At 35.7% G+C, this 15,179-nt stretch overlaps 2 long non-coding RNA genes across 2 annotated transcripts; both read right to left on the minus strand.

Moving 5' to 3' along the window:
- Positions 1 to 256: 256 nt before the first annotated feature.
- Positions 257 to 1,343, minus strand: LOC148842738 (uncharacterized). The gene is made up of 2 exons (XR_016102878.1): positions 916 to 1,343; positions 257 to 524 (listed from the first exon to the last, which is right to left on the minus strand). It is a non-coding gene; the product is annotated as an uncharacterized LOC148842738 (long non-coding RNA).
- Positions 1,344 to 12,772: 11,429 nt separating this feature from the next.
- On the minus strand, positions 12,773 to 13,594 carry LOC148842739 (uncharacterized). Its single transcript, XR_016102824.1, has 2 exons — positions 13,071 to 13,594; positions 12,773 to 12,980 (listed from the first exon to the last, which is right to left on the minus strand). It is a non-coding gene; the product is annotated as an uncharacterized LOC148842739 (long non-coding RNA).
- Between the last annotated feature and the right edge of the window lie 1,585 nt (positions 13,595 to 15,179).

Here is a 15,179-nt window from a genome sequence, read left to right on the forward strand (position 1 = left end):
TCCGATGCAAAATATTATATAAGAGGATGAGATATTCTTTATGTATGACTGTGATGTTATGTGAATAGACATAAGCAGAGTTTTTGTGGGTAGAAAATCCGTATTCTGTTAAGGTTGCCTAATGCCTCACCCCCCATTAACTAAAAGTGAAATGTTTAAAAAATTAATATAGGAGAAGTGGCCTTCTTATCCACCTTAAAATAGACCATTCCTTAGCTCTATTTTAATTTAAAAAAAAAAAAAAAGGTAGCGAGAATTTTCTTAAGATAAATCTATGATGTTGAAAAGGTATGATACCAGAAACAATTTGACTGGTCAAAACCTTCTTGATGAATACAATACCACTAGATTGGTTACCAAATCATCCAACACAAAAACAGAACCAATTGGGTGACATGATTTTTTCATTATTTGGTGACCAGTGGACAAAAAAGATCCAATCCTATCCGATGAGACGAAGTACTATTACTCCTTCCAGCAAGACCGAGAGCAAGAATGAACACACTCTGTCACTTCTTCTTCAACTGCAAAATATCAAATATCAAATCACTCAATTATTCACACATACACTCAAGCCTCAAGGTTTTTAAAACCAGACCTAACATGGAATCTTTCTAGTGATCAATTTCTGGGTCGAATGATCCAATCATTTTGTTCCAATGAATAATTCATTCTGACTTAAAATAATAAATAAAATAAAAATTGATCAAAAACCATTATTCAGATCAATGGTTCGAGCACTTAGGTCAGTGGTTCACTAACCAAATTAATAAATTTTTTATCAAAAAACGGTTTTAGGGTGAAACAGAATCAGTTATCTGATCGATTCCCAAATCAACCGGTCCAACTGTCCGATCCAATTCAATCTTCAAAACCATGCATACACTTTTAGAGAGAGACAGAGAGAATACTTACTAATGAGATTGGAACACTGGGAAGCTACGCAATTCAAGTTGCATTTGTCATGTATATCAGGAGACTCGGGCAAACAGTGGGCAAAACAATCCGAAAAACATGAAACGGAGGTCTTTCCTTTGCTAATACAGGGATAATAGCATGGCAGGTAACAATAGGTGAAAGTTTGAGAGTTGGATGTGGCTTCAGAAACAATGCCCAACGCCAAAATCATCGCCACAACTAGTGCTCTCATCCTCATACCCTTATAACCTTCCATCTTCATTAATCAAACAAAACCCAAAACCCTTCCCGATTGCCCTTCTCTGCAACTCTGAACCCTAAATCTCTTCCTCTCACACTCGATTCTTGAACAAAGACGACTTAATTTATAAGAAGCTGAATCAGAACCTGACTATCCCCTCCCTCACGTCTTTCATTGTGTTCATGAATTCAATATGCAGTGTCCACGCATGATGATGTAAGAGTAGCTTGATGACTTGATCCATATTTAGAAAATAAAGCTGGCTACTCTCAAGAATCCAACGCATTTTGCTTTGTGCAGGAGGTGCACCAATGCATTTGTACCATTTGGCTTGAACCCAACTTGCTTATCTGTTTCTGCTTTTTTACTTTTCTTTTTGAACCCTGGTAATACTAATATACAGCACGGTATATTATTAATTTCGGCCCATCAAACACCAAATTCAAGGGTCAAGAATATCAGATGGTTGAAACACTTTTATAGATCTAAGTTTTCAACCTTCATGCCAGCCCATGACTTCCTCATACACTGTTTAATTGTCCTGTTGTAATTTGAAATTAAGGCTTAGTTTGGAAGGACTACAAATACGTAAAGTGTAAAATCTTGTATTTTGTATGTATTTATACTGTTCATATTTGTATTTGTATTCTTTTCAAATTAAGCCTAAGACTGTGTTTGGTTGCAATGCAATTTTATTTGCACTAGTATAAATTCATGGGAGTGCAAATGTAAAAAATGTAAATTCTTGTTTAATTTTGTTTTAGATTTTACTTTATTCTGTTTCATGTCTTAATTTACTTTATTTGTACTGTAATCAAACAAAAAACTAAAATTTATAACAAAAATAAGTCAGAATTTACACTCAAATCATTTGCAATGTCATAGTTTTGCATTAGTGCAAATTTATTTGCATTGCAACCACAGCCTAATGAATCTATTTTCTATCCAAAAAAGAATCATTTTCTTTTCTTTTCATTAAAAAAAAAGAAGGGCCATTTCCTTACAACCCCATAAGTTTCACATATCTACTAGAACTTATCATATAGTCTGCATATTATTACAAACATCCCCTTCCAAACAACTTAACTGATTTTTTTTTGGGAATCATCATGTGACCATTTAAAACGTGAATGCTTTTGAAATTCTGGTTTAAAGAAGGTTAATAAATATTATAATCTATAAATTATATAATTTCTATACTTCTTACAATTTTTTTTCAAAACAAAAACACAGTTCAAGAACATGATTTTGTTTTCCTTTTTTTCTGATGTGGCAATTTCAGAAACAAATCAAAACAAAAAAACATTATATTGTAGAACATGGTTTTGAAAACCGGACCGTTTCCATTTTATGCAGAACTGTTATATTTTCAAAAACTGTTGATTTGGTCAACAAACCACTGACCCGTTGGTCAAACTGTTCAATAATTTAGCCAATTTTCATTTTTTGTCAGAACCGGCTGTCAATTAGGTTTGAATGGTCCAACCATTCAACCCAGGAGCTGGATTCCTAATTAATTCGTTGTCCGGTTTAGTTTTAAAAACTTTATTGTAGAATACACCCTTAATTTTTTTTATACCATTTTACTAACATTTTTCCAAATAATTCCACTAAATCACATCTCAGAGTATTAAAATACATGTTTCCGATGTATTTAAACTTTTTTCAGTCAATATGATTTTTTATCAAGAGTCAGATTCATTGTGATCAATGTACGTATTTATGAGTTTTAACGGTTCATCCATGTGCATTTTAATGTCTGCATCCAGACATTTATTAAGCCTATCTTGATGCATACCTTTAAATTGCCTTTTTCTTTGCAACGCTATTCCTTCGAGTCCGGAACGTTCCTCACACCGACCTTACATTTTACGCATTTCCATGAGTTTAAATCAGCCCCCCACAATGTCCCGCAACACATCCTGCCATGTATTGTAAACATCTCTCGATGATGACATCATCATCTTTGATATTATTATTGAGAGGTGTTTCCAATACACGGCGGGGATGTGTTGTGGAACGTTATGGGGGTTGATTTGATCTCCATTCCCATGGAGATGTTCCTGGTACATGATGGGATGTAGCAGTGAGGTTGGTGTTAGACAGTTTTGTATGCTCTTAGTTTCAATCAAAATGATGTATTTTATGAGTTTATTGTAAATGAATAAAAGTGCATATTTGATTCATGTTCTCTTGATATGTTTCTGTGTAATACCCTTAAACTGGATATTTAATGAGACTCGTGTTAGTTTAGAATGTTCACAGCTAGTGGGTCGGTCTGGGGAGATCTATCCTGAAAAGGCTGACACTGTGGTGCCACCAAGTCGGTTGGGGTGGCTTGTCTCAGCTACCAGGGTGAGACCCTAGGCACATACAATGTGGGATTAATTGAATCTTTGAACTGTACCAGATTTTCAGTATTGCCCTAGACCTTGGAGATTGATGGGCAAAACTGGAAAGTTACACTTGACCCTTAGACTCGTTTATGATACTGCACTAGGTGTCAGATTGGGCTGTCTTTGATGTACCAATCAGTGAGATCCTTAGCGGGGGTCAAAACCTGGGTATGTTGGGACAGTTTGAGAATTCATATGAGTGGCTGATCATAGTGACAGGATCAGCCCCTTTGTCGGACAAAGGTAATGATCGGGGATGCACTCTCACTGATGGAAACCAAGACTGCCAGCAGCCGATTTCAATCGTTGAGATTTGTTTTGCAAAATATATTTTATATGAGATATAAAAGTATATAAATTATGGTTTCTAAAATGTTTACAAAAGGTTTTAATTCTCGGGATCCATATAAGCAGAGAGTGCAACACTGTTCCTTGCAGCTGAGGGAGAGGTCCTCTCTTGTCGGGTAGTGTTTGATCATTATGGGCTGAGAGGTTAAGTGTAAGACCATTGAGGATAATACCCGATGGGCTAATCTTGCATTTGCCCACAATCCCTGGGTGTTACAAGGTGGCTTGGCCCAATGACCACTTAGGGTAAGTGTTGGGCCCATAGAGCCCATCTGATGGGTTTCAGGGGGTGCACTGTCCATAACAGTGTATTCGGCCTGGCCTTGTAACAAAGGTTGGGCTGAACCCATGTGGCTAATGTGTAGATCAATGTTTGGGTCTCACGCCATACAAGGAAGCCCAACTAGGCAGCAGTTTGGAAGGCTAAATGAATACATAACCCTAAATGGGTTAATTTGATTAGTCATTAAGGGGCGAATTCTGAGGTAAGATCAGCTGATTGGATTGGGCTCACACCCTATCCACTCAGAGAGTCCAAGATCTAAATGAGATTTAGATCTGGAAACTTCCTAATTAGATTAGGAGATGGCTGATCTAATCTGCAAATAAGATAAGGATTATCCCTTATCTTAAAGGGACTTCTAATCCAGATACTATTTGGGTTAGCAACTCCTAATGGGATTAGGAGCTGATCCCTTTAAGTCTATAAAAGGAAGAGGGGGCGGCAGCCTTTAGACACATTACAACACAATCACCAGCAATAGTCTTGTCTTCAGAGCTGAGATCACAGAAGAGAGAATTCTGCACCCTGCAAATACTCTCTTGCCGCCTCCTTCCTGCAATCGCCGCCTACAGCAGTTCGATCTCCATTCCTTGGGAGAAATCAAGATTGGATCTTGATTTCAATCTTTTGGGGAAAAGATTGGTAGGAGTTGTATTCATAAGCCGCCTACGTGATTATTGAGAATGATCAAGTTCTTTTGGAAGAACATTGTTGATTCTGCTCCACCCTGCACTGCACCATCTTCAGTGGGAGTAGATTTTGGATCCTACCTTGGGCGTGAACACCTCCATTGAAAGATATTATTTCTCTGTATCAGGTATTATCTCTCTTTCCTCATTTTGGTTTAGATCTGGTTCAGTTTATGGTTCAAGAATGATGATTGAAAATATGATTTTCTAAATAGGGAATTTGATTCCCAGTTGATGGATTTCCTATCCCTTCAATCGGTGTGAGGAGCATATCCCAATTCTATTGCTTTGGAGTCAGCATCTTGTTTCTAGGTTTTAAGTTTTCAAACTCTTGTAGCCAAAAAAAGGGGTCACTTATTAAAACACTCTCTACAATTTCATGAATTTGCCAAAATCTACCCTATAGTTTCTATTTTATTAAAATATCTTCTATACTGTACAATCAATTTACTTAATCAAAATTTCACTATATGAAAATATAAAATGACAGTTTTAACCTTAACACCAATTCAAATAAATTTAATCAAAAGAAGGTAAAAACAAAAGTTTCATTTTTGCCTCTAGTAAAATACAAACAACCACTATTTTTCTTTATTTGGTCAATTTTGTCTTCAATACCAAAAAAAAAAGGTGTTAAGGGTACTTTTGGAATAAGCAACCATGGATCTATACCCTTGAACATTTCCCACTCAGTTAAGGGACAGATTTGGAATAAAGAACTATGGGTCCATGCAACTGAACATTTTCCACTTAGTTTAGGTGATCACGCTACTACTTTTAGATGACAAAACAAATAGTTCTTAGTGAAAGATTGATTAAGTAAATATGTTGCAAACTAAAAGGGTATTTTAGTAAACTAGAAACTATAGGGTAAGTTTTAGTAAATATGTAAAACCATACGGGGTGTTCAAGTAAAAGACCCAAAAAATCCAAACTCTTTGCCTTTTATGTGGATAATGTCGGCCTATGGTTTTATAGAGAAAATTGCCATAGGCTGAATCATTGAAAGCTTCTGCCTACTGGAACCCAGATCACCTGCCAAAAAAACACGTTGCAACCCTCTCCCAACATAATCTCACACCACACATCTCATATATGGTGGATTCCACTTTTATAGTGAATCACAGTCTTATAGTGAGATGTGTGGTGTTAGATCAAGTTAGTAGAGGGTTGGAACATGTTTTATTGGTAGAAGATCTCACCTGTTTATTTATTTATTTATTGACAATCAATTAGGTCAAATTGACAAATTGTGTCCCCAAATACTCAGGTTCATGCTTCATTGGTTATTGTTTTATCTTATTTATAATCTGAGCATTTTTCAATATACTGTGCCTTTTTTAGGGTATGATGGACAATACGATTTTTTTTTTTTCAAACAAAAACATTTGCCATATCAGCAAAATCATATAAAATTTTCTCATGTGGCAGTTATTTTCGTTTTCTTAAACAAAATGACACATATTGAGACTATACTTAGCTTGATGGAAAATAAGAGAGAAATATGAAATTGAGGGCCAAAATGTTCTTTCCCTCTTATTTTCTATAAAACCAAACATTAGCCTTAAGATATTGATCAACAAATACTGTAACAGATCAGACTAAGGTAAATTTCTGATTTGAATATGCTTCAGTGCTAATGAACTGAAAAAACCCATAAATCTAAACCTAGAATTTTTTCAATATATTGTTAAACCGGAATCCTAATTAAAATCAATAGAATAATAAAAACAAGAAAAATAGAGACCACAATGAAGGAAAATCAGAAAAGAAATAATGTAATTAAAACCTATGACATTTCCAATTAAAAGCAAACTGATTATCAGAGAACAAGAATAACAGAGATTAGAAATGACCTCTTGGATTGGGAAAAACACAACGTTGCTGAGAATTCCGGCATCCATTCCAGTTCAATCTTCATGTTACTACAAAAAATTCAATTATCACCGAAATCCAAGAATAAACACTTGGACTTTCATATGTGACAAATGTTGATGTTAAACTGATCTTTTGCCATTTAGTTTTTCTGGCTTCTAGTACAAAATATATTCGTCCAAAGCCTACTATTTGTCAGGGGCAATATTAGAAAAAAAAAAAAAATCCCTCTATTTGGAAGGGGTAATATTAGAAAAGCGAAAAAAAAACCCGCTATTTGATAAGGGTAAAATTGAAAAAGAGAAATCAGGATCTTCGAGAATTCAACTTGTTCCATTCTCATTTTTATATATGGGTCAGGTCAATAGATTAGTGTAATTTGGTGATGAGGACTAATTAGGGCATCCCCGTGGCCCCCACATACACATCTCAACATGCATTTGGAACTATGATTTTGAAAATCGGATCGGATCAGATGGTCAGATTGGTTGATCCAGGAACTGGTTAGGTAATCGGTTCCATTTCACCCTATGATTGTTTTTGGGCCAAAAATTGTTATTTGGTCAACGACCCATTGATCCAAGTGGTCAAATTGTTGATCCAAACAATGATTTTGATCATTTTTATTTTATTTATTATTTTAATTTTTTTTTAAGTAGAACAGACAGTCTGTTCGAACTAGATGGGCGGACCATTTGACCCAAGAACTAGTGGCCAAAATGGTTCCATGTCCGGTCTAGTTTTTAAAACTTTGTTGAAAGCATCTTTGATATTTGTCGATGAGAGATCGATGTTCTTAATACACGATTGAGATTTGCTGATTTGTTGTGGGGCACCATGTGAATTCGGAAGAGGTGGGGGGTTGAATCCCTGAGTTGTTCACTAATTATGGTATTGGTCAATACATATCATATTGAAAGTTTCTTGATATGCCCCTATAGAGGGTGTATCGGGGTTTTGATCGGTTCAAGGGGTGGATGGATCTTAAACCGGCCCGGCCCCTCTAAACTGGTTTTGAAAAAAAAAAACAACCCATTTGGCATATCGAGCGTATCGATATTTTGAACCTTATCCAAAACCATGTAAGTAATTAACCCTTTTAATAATATTGTACAGTAATTCTTTATAAAACCACATGTGGACATGATAGACACAACTCACAAGGCACACAACACTGGAGGTGTAAAATGGGTTGTCCCGTTGGTAGGCCTGCGCTGCCCTCCCTTGGGATAACTTGGGGCGACATGACCTATGGATCAAGCCCGTCCAAGCCCATGCTGTTCCATAGGCCAGGCTGTCCGTGGGCCAAGCTAGGCCATCGACTAGGCCAAAGCTATTTTTGCCTATTTATTTAAAAAATTGAAAAAAAAAACTTAAATTTTTAATTTTCTATGAATTTTAATGTATACAATTGTTTATATATAAAATAATTAAATAAATTAGTATAATAAAATTGAAAATAATAGTTTATTTTATTAATATATTATATACTATATATTATTATATAATTATAATTTATATAATATATATAAATAATATGTATGGCCGTGCCGGGTCGAGCCACGGGTGAGGCCATACCGGCATGCTGGCTACGGACGGCACGACCGACATGCCAGCCCGGCCCAGCCCTTTGGATTTGGGTTTACTTATAATATAATAAAGGAATCAAATTTGGGTTTACTTATAATATAGTCTTTCCCTTTGGATCCCTTGTGCCAAATGATAGTTTTCTTTATGTTTCCATCGATTATGTATGCAATAATGGACTGCCAAATGTGCAATATATGGTGTTGTTATACCAAAATATCAAATTAAATCAACCGTGCTGATGTGTCTATATCAAATTAGATCCAGCATGATGTGCCCCTATCAAATTAAATCAATCATAGGCCATTTCAAATTAAATATATTGATAGGTCAGGACCCATCAGCGGTTCAACCATCCAGTTTAATCCAAATCTTACAACACTATATATCTATATCTGCTGAAAGTTTTATGAGAACCTTGAACCAAGTAAGTTCTTAATTTCAAATTTTATTAGATTATGCCTTCTCCTACCTCAGTCAGCAAATCATCTATGTTATCAAATCAGATTATCAGAATGCTCTTTCTTTAGTTATTTACCTAAAATTAAAGAAAGAGAGAAACAGAGAGCTTATTGGCTATACCACAAGTATTTGGCTGCTATTTTATCATTTTAAAATTAAGAATAACAGGTAAGGGTGCCAACCAGTTGATTGTAGCGAAGGTTTAGGATTGAATCCCACCTGCACCAAGGGTTTGAATCCCACTTGTACTAAGGATTTGGGGGGTTATGGATTGGGGGATGAGTTACTCTGTTATGTAATGTAGTATTTCAAAATAATAATAATAATAATAATAAAATAATTATGATTGATAAGGATAACTTTTGGACTTAATATCAATAAAAATAATATTTTTAATAAAATTTCTAAAATCGATTAACTTTTTAAAAATAACAACAAAATTGATTTCCATCAAATAAAATTGGCACTATTATAATCCATGGACCAAGAAAACCAACGTCTCACCACAACAAGCAAACCCACAGAATAAGGAGTTTACATCTGCACCCCACAGATCATATCCCAAAAATGTTCCATATACACATCTCAGCATGCATTAAGAACATCTTTCGTATTTGTCATTAGAGATATTCCATATAAACGGTTGGAAATCGGAAAAATATTGTTGGACATTTTTGGGATGCGCACTGTGGGGCGCAGATGTGAATTCAACAGTCAGTGCTGGAGCCACCGGTGACTGAGCTGTATAACGAATTCTCTCGCAAAAGGCAAAAAGCAGAAACAAGGGATCAAACCTTATGGATGAAATGGTCTCTCAGCATTCATCGAAGCATTCATCGAAATCGAGACAAGGGATCAAACCTGCATAACTAAGCAGTCTACTGTAATTTTCTCTATGAAGAACAAATCATGGGCTGAGCTTAGATTAAAAGTGTTTCAACCTTGTGATCTTCTTGACCCTTGAATCTGATGTTTGATGGGTCCAAATTAATAATATATCATGACATATATTAGTATTATCAGAGCTCAAAAAGAAAAGCAGAAACAGATAAGCAAGTAGGTTCAGGCCAAATGGTGCAAATGCATTGCTGCACCCATAGTTTTTAAAATCGGACCGGACCGGATGGTTAGATCAGAAAAATCGGGAATCAATCACTTGATCGGTTCTGTTTTACCCTAGAATTGTCATTTTGGCCAAAATTTATTGATTTGGTCAGCAAATCATTGACCCGGACAGTCAAACTGTTCTACGGTTTTGGCCCTTTTTAAATTTTTTAATTTTTTTTCCCAGAATGAGCTGTCTATTCGATTTGAATGGTTGGACCGTTCAACCCGGGAACTTTCTTTCTAAAGAAGTGGGGTCTTCTAAAAAAAGGTTTTAAAAATCGAACCAACACAGAACCATTTGTTTTGTCAGAATGGGCTGTCTATTCGATTTGAATGGTTGGACCGTTCGACCCGGGAACTGACCTTCTAAAGAAGTGGGGTCTTCTAAAAAAAGGTTTTAAAAATCGGACCAACACAGAACCATTTTGTCCACCGGTTCCTTGGTCAAATGGTTTGATCATCCAGTTTGAATAGATGGCCTGCTCTAATTTAAAAAATAATTAAAATAAAAAAGACCAAAAACATTGTCTAGGTCAATGGGTCGATAGTTCAACCACCTGGGTCAGTGGGTCTCTAACCAACTTAACTCGGTTTTTGACTCGAGAACAATTTTAGGGTGAAATAAAACTGAATGCCCGTCCTATTCCCATATCAACCGGTCCAACCATCTGATCCGATCCATTTTCAAAACCATGTAAGGACATAACTCACAAGACATACAAGAGTTTGAAAAGTTAAAGCCTAAAAGCAAGAATAGTAAAACAAAATGAAATATTAGGAAGGCAATTTTTTAAAAGCATGCATATATATCAAGAAGATACACTTAATAAATGTATGCATACGGTGATTATCATGCACATGGATGAACCAAAATACTTGTATTAAAACCCAAAAATACATCAATAAACACTGAATCTAAAGCTAAAAAGAGTTTAATTAAGTGCCCATTTCAGAGGGCTTTAACGCAATGACTTTTAGCATTGCAAGATAGGCCTTGGACGGCTACAGTACTAAAAGCCCTCAAGTTTGGTGAAAACTTAAAAAAGCCAAAAATACATGTTTATAAGTGAATTCATTTTTATCTCAATGAGGCTATTTCAGAAGCTGATGGAGTAACGTTGAAGCCCTACCAAACAGGTCCCAAGTACAAAAGAAACACTTATTTGGTAATTGATAGCATATTATCATTTGGGCTCAAAAGAAATGAGAAAAAGGAAACAAAGAACAGTGGTTGAGGCCAAATTTCCTATGGTTTTACCCTGCAACAGTTCCATTATTTCATTTCTCACTGACACCAGTGCTTTACTTGACCTCTTCCTCTTGCACATGACAAAAAGTGCCGACACTTAATTAAGTTTAAGTAGCTCTATTTTCTAAAAATGGTTCATCTTACTCTTACATCCAGTGACCAGAAATTAATGAGCACATTGGATAGCAAGGTTCAACTTACTATAAATCTAGTTCTGGTTGAAGAGATGAAGAGAGCAGAATAGAGTTAATTTAGAGTTGCAGACAAGTTTCATCAGCTAATAGGGTTTGTTTTCTTTAATCTTTTTAAGAATGAAGATGAAGGGTAATGGTATGAGGGCAGTTATGGTGATGGTATGGTGTTGGCCTTGTCCATGCTTGCAACCACTGTATCTGCCTCTTTCCCACAATGTTACGTGAAATGCTTTGCTTCTTGTGTTGTTGCCAAACAGACCCCCGTACCTTGTGCTGTAAGTTGCTTGAAACAGTGCATTTCAATTCCTCCAAATGATTCTCTTTACTGCTGCAATTTGGATTGTGCATTCTCCAAGTGCTCCAACATCAGTACTAAGCAAAACCCTGGTATGATCTCTCTCTCTCTCTCTCTCTCTCTTTTGATAACATTTTCTCACTCAGATGCTTGATAATATTTTGCAGCTGCAGAAGAAGTGGAGGCCTGTGTCAATACTTGCTCTCAGACATGCTGCAAGAAGCATTAGTGTGCCATGTGCATTTTATGGTCAAGATCGATTTTATATTTCTGTTTCATATAAAAAGAGGAGAGATGCTGAATCTAACATTTTTTTTAAGAAATGATGATGTAACCATTTTGTAATGTATTGATACATATCGGTTTGTATCAGCCGATATATGTTGTTTCTGATTTATCGGCATGCAACATAGGTGGAAAGGTCAAATACACTATTCTAATCTGGTGAGGAGACGAGAAATACAACAAAAAGAACCTACCACCAAAGAAATACAACCACCCCACAAACATCAAAGAAAACATAATTACGAAATTGCTAAAACCCCCAACTTTTTCATTTCGTGAGGTGAGATCAACTGTTTTTTCTTAAATAAAATTGCTAGCTAAAGTTATATTGGATAGATCTTTTAAGCAAAAATTGGAATTGTTGTGGTTGATCAAAACAAATAATATAACAGGCCTCCTTTAAATATATCTACTTGGGCTCTCCATTATCAAGTGTTAATTGTATACTCAAGATGATTAAAAGCATAGGATTATTACAAGTACACCGATAAGATTGCTAACCTAGACTAAAAACAACAGAATATAAAAATTAATACAATTAATAAGAGACAATATTAAAGAAAATTACATCACTTTGCCCCAATTAAATTCTACATTCCTGAGTTTATTTTTACTGCCAGGAAACGTCAATATGATAAAAATAAAAGTTTCAAGCCTTAATTAATACAATGCTAGCTGGTTATACATCCATCAATGCGGTGCAAAGGATGGTTAAAATTAATGAATAAATTTTCCTTTATTTCCTATCAGTTTGAATCCTTCTATCTTTTGTATTTTGATAATTTTTCATTGAATTTAGTATAAGGCGTCAAGTGTATGGGATCTGTACTGAGTCTGTGGACGTTTGGTAGAACTTTATTCATTGTCAAACATCTTGTTCATGGTGATGAGTACATTACAATTTGGTGATCAAAGAAACAATACAGAAACCAACCCTATCCTATCCTGCAGTTCTTCTTCATTTTTTTTATTTTTGACCAGTCATAGAAGCAGCTGGGTTAATTCTGACTGCATGCCTGAGAACAATTGTTGACACAGCCTTCCACTTCTTCTGCAGTTGCAAAATATCAAACCAATCAATCTTCAGGAGAGAGAGAGAGAGAGAGAGAGAGAGAGAGAGGGGGGGGGAGAGATTTGTTACCAGGGTTTTGCTCAGTACTGAGTTTGGAGCACATGGAATATGCACAACCCAAGTTGCAGTAGGAATGGGGATCACCAGGAGAGGTTGGAATGCAGTGCAACAAACAATTCCAAGAACACAACAATATGTTGGACTGTCCTGTGGAAATACAGGAATTGATGCATGGCAGGTAACAACCGCTATAAGTCTGAGACTGAGAGGTTGCTGCGGTTGCAAGCATGCCCACCACAACCACCATCACCACTAGTGCCCTCATCATACCCTTATCCTCCATCTCCATCAACAAAGCAAATCAAACCCCAGCTAGCTGATGACTCTTCTCTGCAACTTTGAAGCCTATGTCCTTTCCCCTCACTCTTGAACAATGACTGAATTTATAAGAAATTGAATCTCACCATCTCCTCCCTCACGTTTTACTGTGCTCATCATGATGAATTTGAGGTGGTTACAGGATGTAAGAGTAGTTTGATCTATTTTTAGAAAACAAAACTGCCTAGTCTCAAGAATCAACACATTTTGCTCTGTGCAGGGGGTGAAGCAATGCATTCGCACCATTTGGCCTGAACACCTGCTTTTCTGTTTCTACTTTTTGCTCTTCTTTTGAGCCCTGATAATATTCCTTCCAAAAAACTAATTAATCAACTAACATCTTGCCCTAGGGCTGGGTTATCTAAAAGACTTATAAGTAAATACCCACATTGATATAATGAGCCTGTTCAATTAAAATTATTATTTAAAGAAAGTTTTGCATGAATCTTCAAGGGTTTAACTGGCCCTGTTTACTTTTTGGTAAGTTATTTATCCAGGTAAATACAATTACCAGAGTAAGTTTTTCCTAAGAAGCACTTACCCGTTAAGTGCATTTATCTATATTCTTTTATTTCCCAGGTAAATAAGGAAATGACCATTTTAGCCATAGAAATTCATTATTAAATGGGCATTTTTTGTCTCATTTAAGTATCGGTAACTTTCCTTGGAAAGTTATTTACCCATTTAAGTAAGTGGTACCCAAAAAAATAAACTTTCCTTTATTCTCCCCATAAAGTTGAAAAAAGAACATGAAATTCTTGGTCAATGGGAACCAAAATCCCATTGACCAACTTTCCCCCTCTCAAAATCCAAAAAAAATGCCCCCTAACTTTTAATTTCCAGGTGGGTTTTTAAGAGTAAAGCCAAAAGGTGAGGAATTGTACAGATTTGTAGTTGTCAATTTCCTTTTTCTTTTCTGTGGAAAGGCTAATGACTGCTTAATGACGATAGTTTGTTTTTCTTAGCAGAAGTTAAATTTTGTTTTAGCTAGAGCCAACAATAATTCAAATTTAAAGGCATTCATATGCAATTTCTAAACTTTAAAGCACTGTTTTCAAAACCGGACCGGACCGGAAAAACCGGGACCGGTTCTGTTTTCCTCCAAAACCGTTTTTTCCCTCAAAACCGTTGATTTTAGTCAGCAAACTGTTGAACCGGCCGGTTAATGATTTTGACCGTTTTCCAGTTTTTTTATTTTTTTATTTTTTTTTACAAAATGAGCCGGCCATTTGGGTCAAATGATCAGACCGTTCGAACCGGTAATCAAACCCCTCACCGATTCGATCACCTATTCGTATTAAAAAACCATGCTTTAAAGCATTATCGGGAATATAACTCTGAAACAAGTCCAAACAGACACGTCAATTGGAGATGAAAGAAAGAAGTGGATTTACTTTCTTCCCTCTTATAAATTTTAAAATCCATATACTTAAATGTTTATTTTTTATTGTTAATCTGTTAATTGGAGAAATCGACCTGATTAAAATCAGGATTTGTATGTATGGCCTAGATTGAACCCAATTACTGTTGGATCCAAAGTTTGTGGACCCAAATCCTCCTGATTTAGGCTGCGTATGTCAGGTGTATTTTGGAAAGGTGCCAATACAATACATCCAATACGGGCCTATTATATCGAAATTTTGATCCTTAAAAATTATAAACAAAAATGCTTGGAGATGAGGTAGAAAATAAACTTGTTTCAAAACCAGAATTTTTGCTTCTTTGCATGGTTTTTAAAACCGATCCAGAGAATGAACCTCTCCACTCTGACGAAAAAAATAAAAAATTAAAAAAAAATAA

Source organism: Nelumbo lutea, chromosome 8 (genome assembly GCF_056320005.1).
Source record: "Nelumbo lutea isolate HS-2025 chromosome 8, American lotus-T2T, whole genome shotgun sequence".
NCBI lineage: Eukaryota > Viridiplantae > Streptophyta > Magnoliopsida > Proteales > Nelumbonaceae > Nelumbo > Nelumbo lutea.